Here is a 9,374-nt window from a genome sequence, read left to right as displayed (position 1 = left end):
TTCCTTCTTCCAATACTGAGGTCATGGGTTCTATGCGGACGGATCCCTGACTATACACACAACGGCCATACTCTGTAGGTTCATTAAGCAAAGCTTCAAAGACATTCCTGGAATTGATCACGGAGCTGCAAGTGATGTAATGTATGCTGTCCTGTTTATTTGCAGATTGTTAATGATAAGCGCGGACAGACTCTGCGGCACCGCTCCCGAATGCAGGAAAGATTGCCTCGGCCTTAAACACCACGTGACGGGGTGAGGGGGAGCGAAACCCCTGCAAATGCGCAAGATTAGCTTATTCAACTACTGTAATCGAATCCAAACTTCCTTATGAACATGGCGACACAAAGTGGAAAGGGACATGTCCAATTGACAGCCTAATGGCTTTCTGAATGCAAGCCATTTGCCCCCAAAAGATGGAGGCATGGCAAAGAATTGATTCACCATTTCAAAAGGGACATAGATTGTAAAATGCACTTTCCAGAATCAACACGTTTTAGTCAATTGCCTGCAGGAACGATAAACTCCTCACCTGTCGATACCTCGTTCCCGTCGGTCGGTGTTTTGCCTGTTCAGTCAACCCTGGCTCGTGTCGATCCCCTCGCGGCCGGTTATAGCTATTGATGAAAAACAATTTTAGTTAATTAGGGGATGTGTTTATCGACAGCATGGCACAGGCTGAAGATGGACAAGGAAAACGGGAGTGTGCAGGAAAAGATCCCACACCTATAAGTTATTTCTCAGGAGGCCACTAAAAACAAGCAAATCGTTGCACACTAGGGGTCGCAGCAAGTTGGTTTGTGAGGGTCAATCGCTTGGTGTTCAGGTGTCGAACTGTAACTTTTTTGCTATTGTCTGGTTTAGTCTCATTCGCCCGTGACGTGACGATTTTCCACTTTATACGTTCATCCATCTATCCGTCCGTCCGTCCGTCCGTCCGTCCATCCATCCATCCACCCACCCACCAACCAAATTCCCAACTGATGTGACTCTACCTTTCATTATTTGTCTAATTTTCTTTGTGTTGTTACCAGTGTTGTTAATATTACTTTAAAAAAGTAATTAATTCGTTAAAAATTACTTCTCCCAAAAAGTCGTTGTGTTAGTAACTCAGTTACCAGAAGGTAAGAGTAATTAGTTACTTGACAAAGTAACTGGTGTTATTTTCCACCCCCCCACCCCCCCCCCCCCCAAAAACAGAAAAAACAACGTAGGTCACACTATGTGAAGTTCAAAGGGTTTTTGGGACAATTGGCCCTAGCCCAATTCTTTACCCTAACTTAACTAGACACAGGGGTATTGCAGTTATTGTGATAACTAGATAGTAACCTTTGTTATGTTTGAAAGTCATTTAATCTTGTGAATCAACCGCTAAAGTTGTTAAAATCGCTCCCTTTATTGTATTACTTCCCTTCTGTCTACTTTTGACATTGACTAAACTGTTTCATCATTTATAGGTAGATTCAAGTCAAGATTTTGCCGATTTAGGACTATTTTAGATAAAAAGTTACTTAGGTTCGCTAGGAAGATTCTCTACAACAGAGCCTTCCCGAGAAGTCTGCTGCTTTAAGATGGCGGCTGTTTACTAATGCAGGCAAGTCTTTCATTTTGCATCTAGTTCTCCATACATGTGCTAATGCCGCCGAGTCTATCATTTCGCATCTAGTTCTATATACATGTGATATCTACTGTAGCATCCTGTGGGCGTAGTTTGTAGGTTGTCGGCTACAGTCAGTTGGAGCCACCTAGCATCGGCCTCACAACTCTCTTCCCTCCTCCCCACTCCCACTCTGCTTTCTCCGGGAGTCCCCAAGACCGTGTCGTTCAGACTTTTCTTGCATCATTCAACCAATGTCATAACGCATAGTAACGCACGCTCATCGGAAATGGTGACGGCGTTGCAAAGATGAGAAAAGTAATTAGATTACTCACTACTGAAAAATATAACGCCGTTAGTAACGCCGTTTTCCTCTAACGCCATTATTAACAACACCGGTTGTTACCCATGGAGGTTGTAAGAGGGTTTGTTTGTTGCAGGTTAATTTCCAGTTCATAAGGCATAATGGGCGGTGCATAATGGGCATTATATTTCTTCAGTTCGGAGAGATTTTGGTGGCATTATTGACACTATAAAAATAAACTCTGTCCCTCACACTGACCAATATTTACCAGTACACACGACCCCTGTCCTGGACGCCTCCCTGGAGAGGTGTTCCAGGCATGTCCCACTGGCGGGAGGCCCTGGGGACGACCCAGGACACGGTGGAGAGACTGTGTCTTTTGGTTGGCCTGGGAACGCCTTGGCTTCCCGCTGGAGGAGCTGGTTGAAGAGGCTGGGGAGAGGGAAGAGAGAAGTCTGGGCTTCCCTGCTAAAGCTGCTGTCTCCGCGACCTGACCCCTGACTAAGCGGTAGATGATGGATGGATTGATGGATGGATGGACATGAACCCTGTTGAAAACCAGATTATTTTTAAAATTTTACTGTACTGTACCCTTCCTATTTACGGTTTTACAATGTCAAATTGACTTTAGTGAAAAGGGAAGAAGTAGCAAAGAAAAAAAGCTGGTCATTGCCTAAGGGTTTGTTTATATAGCAATGACCTAGTAAAACCCTTTTTTCGCTGCAACTGAAAATGTTGTAATGGTCACAACCAATGGCGTAGTAAGTACACTTCACTGTAGCTGTGTTGTAAGCACCAACTCGAAAACAGCGCATTCGTCCACCATGAATGTTGTTGCTGGGATGTGCTTGAACAAGACAACATGGAACTCTTGGAGATGTTGGACATTGTCTTTGTTATGATGGAGAAAGGGACAAAACAACAATCACTCAGGGACAAAATATTCCAAATGGTGTATGATTATTTTTTATCAAACAGCATTGATGCACAGACATAGTATCCTTTCTAAACCAAGGTTACAGCAATTTTCTTTTTTTCCCTTGTAAAAATGCCTATCGTAAATGACAGTGTTTCATTGAAGTCTATTGTGATGATGGAGAAACGTGACATCATATCAAATAAATAATCGCGAGAAAGTAATGTTCCAAGATTCGTCGTAACGACCCAAAATGTAAATTGAAGTACTCCAAGACTAAAGTCGAAATGTTACGAAAATTAAGTCGTAAAGTTACAAGATTGAATAAAGACACGTTACATTAATGACTTACGTAGTAAGGTTATGACAATATACATATTGTTCTCGAGCGGTATGAAAAAGTATCTGAACCTTTTGGAATTTCTCACATTTATGCGTAAAATCACAATCAAATGTGATCTGATCTTTGTCAAAATCACACAGATGAAATAACACTGTCTGCTTTAACTAAAACCACCCAAACATTTACAGGTTTTCATATTTTTGTGAGGATAGTATGCAAACAATGAAAGAAAGGGGAAAATAAGTAAGTGAACCATCACATTTAATATTTTGTGGCCCACCCTTTGGCAGCAATAACTTTAACCAGACGCTTCCTGTAGCTGCAGATCAGCTTGGCATATCGATCAGGACTTATCTTGGCCCATTCTTCTCTACAAAACTGCTGTAGTTCAGTCAGATTCCTGGGATGTCTGGCATGAATCGCTTTCTGTAGGTCATGCCACAGCATCTCAATGGGGTTCAAGTCTGGACCTTGGCTTGGCCACTCCAGAACGTGTATTTGGTTCTTCTGAAAACATTCCGAAGTTGATTTACATCTGTGTTTTGGATCATTGTCTTGTTGCAGCATACATCCTTTTTTTTTTAGCTTCAACTGTCTGACAGACGGCCTCAGGTTTTCCTGCAAAACGTCCTGATAAACTTTTGAATTCATTTTTCCATTAATGATTGCAAGTTGTCCATGCCCTGAGGCAGAAAAACAGTCCAAAATCACGATGCTCCCTCCACCATGCTTCACGGTGGGGATGAGGTGTTGATGTTGGTGTCCTGTACATTTTTCCTCCACACATGACGTTGTGTGTTACTCCCAAACAATTCAACTTTTGTTTCATCAGTCCACAAAATATTTTGCCAAAACTTCTGCGGAGTGTCCAAGTGCATTTTTGAGTAACATTAAATGAGCAACAATGTTTTTTTTTAGACAGCAGCGGCTTTCTCCGTGGAGTCCTCCCATCGCCATAGTTTTACATATAGTTAATTTGTGCACAGAGATATTGGACTATGCCAGTGATAGTCTGTAAGTCTTTAGCAGACACTCCAGGGTTCTTTTTTACCTCTCTGAGTATTCTGCACTGAACTCTTGGCGTCATCTGTGGTGGACGGCCATTCCTTGGGAGAGAAGCAACAGTGCCAAACTCTCTCCATTTGTAGACAACTTCTCTGACTTTGGCAGAGGGTTCACTTACTTGTTTTTCCCCCTTCTGTCATTGTTTGCATGCTATTCTCATTACACTATGAAAACCTATAAATATTTGGGTGGTTTTAGTTAAAGCAGACACTGTTTTTACATCTGTGTGATTTTGATAAAGATCAAATCACATTTGACGGTGATTTTATGCAAAAATGTGAGAAATTCCAGAAGGTTCTGATACTTTTTCATACCACTGTATTTCTAGAACATGAATTAGCATGTTATGAAACCGAAGGCCAAATGTTATAATAGTAAAACTGGCATTGTCTGAAAAATAATTACTGAGAATATTAACCATAAACACTACTCAAAGGTTCGGACACTTGATGATGTTAATAAGATTTCGTGAGTTTCCATTTTTGCTCTTCTAAATTCTTGCGTAAACAGCCTCTGGACCTTTTACACTAACATGTGTTATTGTGTGGCCTGCAGCCCTGTTGCAAAGTTCCTTAATGGCTCTTATGCACAGCTCTGCTCATTATCACCTGTTGCACCACAATAGCGTATGATGACTGAACGGCGGCCTTGTTCGCAGCAAACCAGTCCAGTGGCATGCATCACCTCCAGAGCGTAATGCGAGGGATTTGTCTGCTCGGCCCCATAAACAGCCGCCAGCTCCAGGCGGCGTGATCGCGACTGCAAATGCTTCAGATGTGGACCATGTGTCAAAAGTCTTTAGGCCTTTACGTGCCACCAGGAGATAAGCATCTTCACCCCCCCCCCCTTCAACCCTTCCAACCTTTCTAACGTGAAGCTTACTCAAACCAGTTTTGCGTGCTAAAAGGCAAACAATGGCAAATCAGGAGCAGAGGGAAAAAATCCTGGGGTTATTTGTCGTCAAGTTAGCGCGGTATAAATATACGATTGATGTGTTCACGAGAAGCATCGGTGTGGGGGATGATTTTGGTTTAGATTAGAGGCCTGCAAGGTGGTACGCTCGTGACGTTCATTGAGCAGTTGATGGCGTCTACTTCAGTCTGGCTGCCTCTTCCTCCCGCTTGCTTGAAGTCGCCAGCTTTTCCCCTTTTTTGTTAGTCCATCCTCTCTATCCTCTTTTAAGAGGAAAGCGGTATAAAGCGCCACATTCCTTCATCGTCTTTGGGGCTAAGAGGCTGGGGTGGCTTTGCTCTCTCGGGGGTTAAGTGGGATAAGTGCGTGGCTCATGTCAAGACCGCTACCCCCCAATAGTTTCTGGAAAATTTGCAATGGGGTCAGATTGGATTACTGTGTTTTGGTATTTACATGGAGACAGAGGAGCTTTGAAATGGAAAACCATAAGCGGAAAGGCAAGTGCCATGCAGTCTGAAAGGCAAAAAAGAAAAAGCGGCGCTAATTTTCTCTGATGGCACGGATGAACATGTCTCCTTCTGACACACAATCGCATGTTTTGTTACTGCAAATGACGGTTTGAAGTAAATGGATTAGGAGCTATCGTAAATCTTTAAAGTAAATCACAGTTAGTGGGAAAGTAGCGGGCTATGTGAATGTGTCCACTTAGATTTGGAGCTGACATGGCTTGTCGGGCCCAGACCAAACCTAAATTTCTTGCTTTGCTTATTAATTATTGGATTATTTATTAATTTAAATTATTATTCATTTATTACAATCTTATGCATGAAAAAGGATCTTGCTTGACATTCAAAAAATTAGTCAGTAGCAGTTCTATTCTGACTGTGGGCAACCTGGAATCTGCTTGTAGGTCCCCGTCCTATGATTGTGAAACACATATGTGTACTGCACATATGTGATGATATGCCACTCAAAGACAAATGGGAATATTCTGTGAGGCAATTTGAGAAATATACTGTGATTTAGTGCAAAAGTATCAATAGACATAGTGATAGATGGATGTTTTTTTTTTGACATTAGCTTTGAAATTCACAATTTCTGGAAAAAATAGTGTTAAAATACATGCAGTCAATGGCGGTCCCTGACACGGTTGTGTTGGGCGGTCGCTCAGGGCGGCAAATTGCTAGGGGCGCATGCATGCAAAGTGGACGTGAGTGATTGTCTACTATTATAATTGGCTCCCCTTGCGTTGCAATGAAGCAACCTGCAGACCAGTGTCTCTACACAACCCCAAAAGGAGAAGGCAGTAGGGCAGGGGATTGGATCAGTTAACAGTGTCACTCACCTCGGATTGACTTTTATTCTGAATGTGCAAAGTTTTTTTTTTTTTTTTTTTTTAAATATTTGATTTAGTTGTGTAATGTATACTGTATGTATTCTTTCTGTTAAGAATTCTTCAATTCGTTTAATAGTTTAGACGTTCAATTAATTTACTTTCTATTTAGAGGGGCACTTTTATTTTGGAAACTGCTTTCTCTTTTATTTCCAGTTCTGAGTATCCCTGTTCATGAGTATTCAGTGCTGATGGTCGTATGCCTTGTAAAGTTCTGAGTATCCCAGTTCATGAGTATTCAGTGCTGATGGTCGTATGCCTTGTAAAGTGAATTAAAGGCGCTGCACATAGATGTACGTATTTTTTAGTTTGTTGTGTGAGTGCATGTATAGTCAAGTAAATGTGAACATAACAGCACCTGGCTTTTTCTGACATTTATCACTGAACTACAAGGCTGCTTTTATTCCACCCAAAAATAGTAATCATTTCACAATGCGCGCTGGCAAAGTCAGAAAAAAAACAACAACAACGGTGTTGGATGTGTCCTTTAAGAGGTGTGGCCTTGTAAGTGACATCAAAAACAAGGACTGTTTGTCCTGTTCAATAAATGCCTGAAAGTTCAGCAGCGATTGTGGCTCTCCAACCCACACTCTAGTGCATTATAGCACCTTATAGAGGTGTAACAATTAATAGAGCTGGATCAGTGTATAGATTGGTTAAGCACAGTTGAATCGAAATCCATTGAAATATAAAATATTGATAAATATTGTCATCTTAGATATGAAATGCAACTGAATGGTTCAAATGTGTTCATATCTGATAAAATTGATCGAAGACCCTGGCTTGAATCGAGTTGAATCATGGCAGAGTTTGTTATATCAGCAAATATTGCATTGTTGCCCAAAGAATTGATATTGCATCGTTATGAAATTGGTGATTTACATCAGTAGTATCTTAATCGCTTTGTACGTTTTTCCACTCAACTCAAATCACTGTGTAGCCTCAACTAGCTCCCGATTGATGTTTTGGCTTGCCAAGTTGTCATAGCAAAAATATTGACCAAGCAATGGCTTGTGACTGAATATTTTTTAAAGAAAGCACAAGTACCACTCCATAAATGTGGTTAATGAGGCTAAAGAAAAGAAAATTCTGGCACTGTAACAGTGTGTTCTCAACTGAGGTTGGGCCAAATTCTGACTGACAACCTGAGGGACATTCAACTTTGGAGGTCATGCTGTAAATTATACTTTGTGTACAGTATATTAGGTGGAGGCAGTGTTACTCATCAGTGGCGCAACTACACATTGAGCAGCGAATTCGCCGCATATGGGCAAGAGCTGACAAGGGCTGCCGTCACAAGGAATTGCCAGTCAAAATTACTCCCACTCGAATTTTTTTTTTTTTTTTACAGCTTTAAATTGTTCATTAGTAAAGTCAATGGATTGTTGCCAACAAATTTGATTGTCGATTTTTGTCGGGAACTATTAGCAGTCAAGTTTTGGTCTTTGTGTGTAATGTTAGGCTGTGCGCGCTCCAGTGATTACAGCAAGAGAGAGAGAGAGAGTTCACTGTTACAGTCAGGTGTAGTTGCTGAATCAATAATAAATAAATAATAAACTAAATAATATTTACGCAAGAGTTACCGTATTTTTCGGACTATAAGTCGCAGTTTTTTTCATAGTTTGGCTAGGGGTGCGACTTATACTCTGGAGCGGCTTATGTGTGAAATTATTAACACATTATTAGATCTTTTTACATGTTATTTTGGTGTTTTGGAGTGACACTGATGGTTTGGTAAACTTGTTAGCATGTTCTTTACACAATAGTTATCTGAATAACTCTTAATAGTTATGTTACATTAACATACTGGCCACGTTCACATTTCGTTGGTAATGCATCATGTAACATTATCATACAGTACACTTATTCAGCATGTTGTTCTCTATTGTATTTTCATATTAAATTGCCTTTCAAGTTGACATATCTGTTCTATGTATTGGATTTTATCAAGTACATTTCCCAAAAAAATGCGACTTATACTCCGGTGTGACTTATATGTTTTTTTTCCCTCTTCATTGCGCATTTTTGTGCTGGTGCGACTTATACTCTGGTGCGACTTATAGTCCAAAAAATACGGTAGTTTGTCTTGACTCGTGTCTGTTGTTCGATCCAGTGTACCTCAGTCTGAGCTGAGTAAATGAGGCCAATTTTATTGTTTGTATTTGTGGATGAGACGTTACCACTTTGCACGGAGTGCTATGCTAGTTAGCGATTATGCTAATCAGTGTCTTAAGTGTCCGTCTGTATTGTGTTTTGGAGAAGCATATTAGCACTTCAGTTATTCTTAGATCATAAAGTTGTCTCATTTCTTTTTATATAGAAACCACACACATAAACCAATTCATATAACAGCTTAAAGTCACTCAAAGTCCCATTCAAACTGTAAATTGTGAAATGAGAGTCTGCTTTGATAATGGATTTGGATTGTATTTATGAACAACTGTTCATTACAGTCTGCCACCTTCTTACTCGATTTTGTTGTCTAGTTTGTTTAAAGAAAATAAGTGAGTCATTGACACAATTTATATCAGTGCTCTGCCGACAAGAAAAAAAAATGTCAATCAGCTACACTTTTTAAATTGAATAAAGGGGACTTTTGTCTGATTTTTGTATTGAGAAATTAATTTTATGTTTTATACTCAGAACCTTTACTAAAAACTTTAACCAGTTGTATGTACTTTAAACAGTAAATATGTAGACTATAATTACCGCATTGGCCGAAATATAAGACGGTGTTTTTTGTATTGAAATAGCACTGACAAAGAAGGGGTCGTCTTATATTCGCGGTCTAGACATTATACCCATTCACGACGCTAGATGGCGGCAGATATCATTGAAGCGATGTTC

Source organism: Corythoichthys intestinalis, chromosome 17, assembly GCF_030265065.1.
Source record: "Corythoichthys intestinalis isolate RoL2023-P3 chromosome 17, ASM3026506v1, whole genome shotgun sequence".
Lineage (NCBI taxonomy): Eukaryota > Metazoa > Chordata > Actinopteri > Syngnathiformes > Syngnathidae > Corythoichthys > Corythoichthys intestinalis.
The sequence above is the reverse complement of the archived record's forward strand: the minus strand, read 5'-3'. Positions refer to the sequence as shown.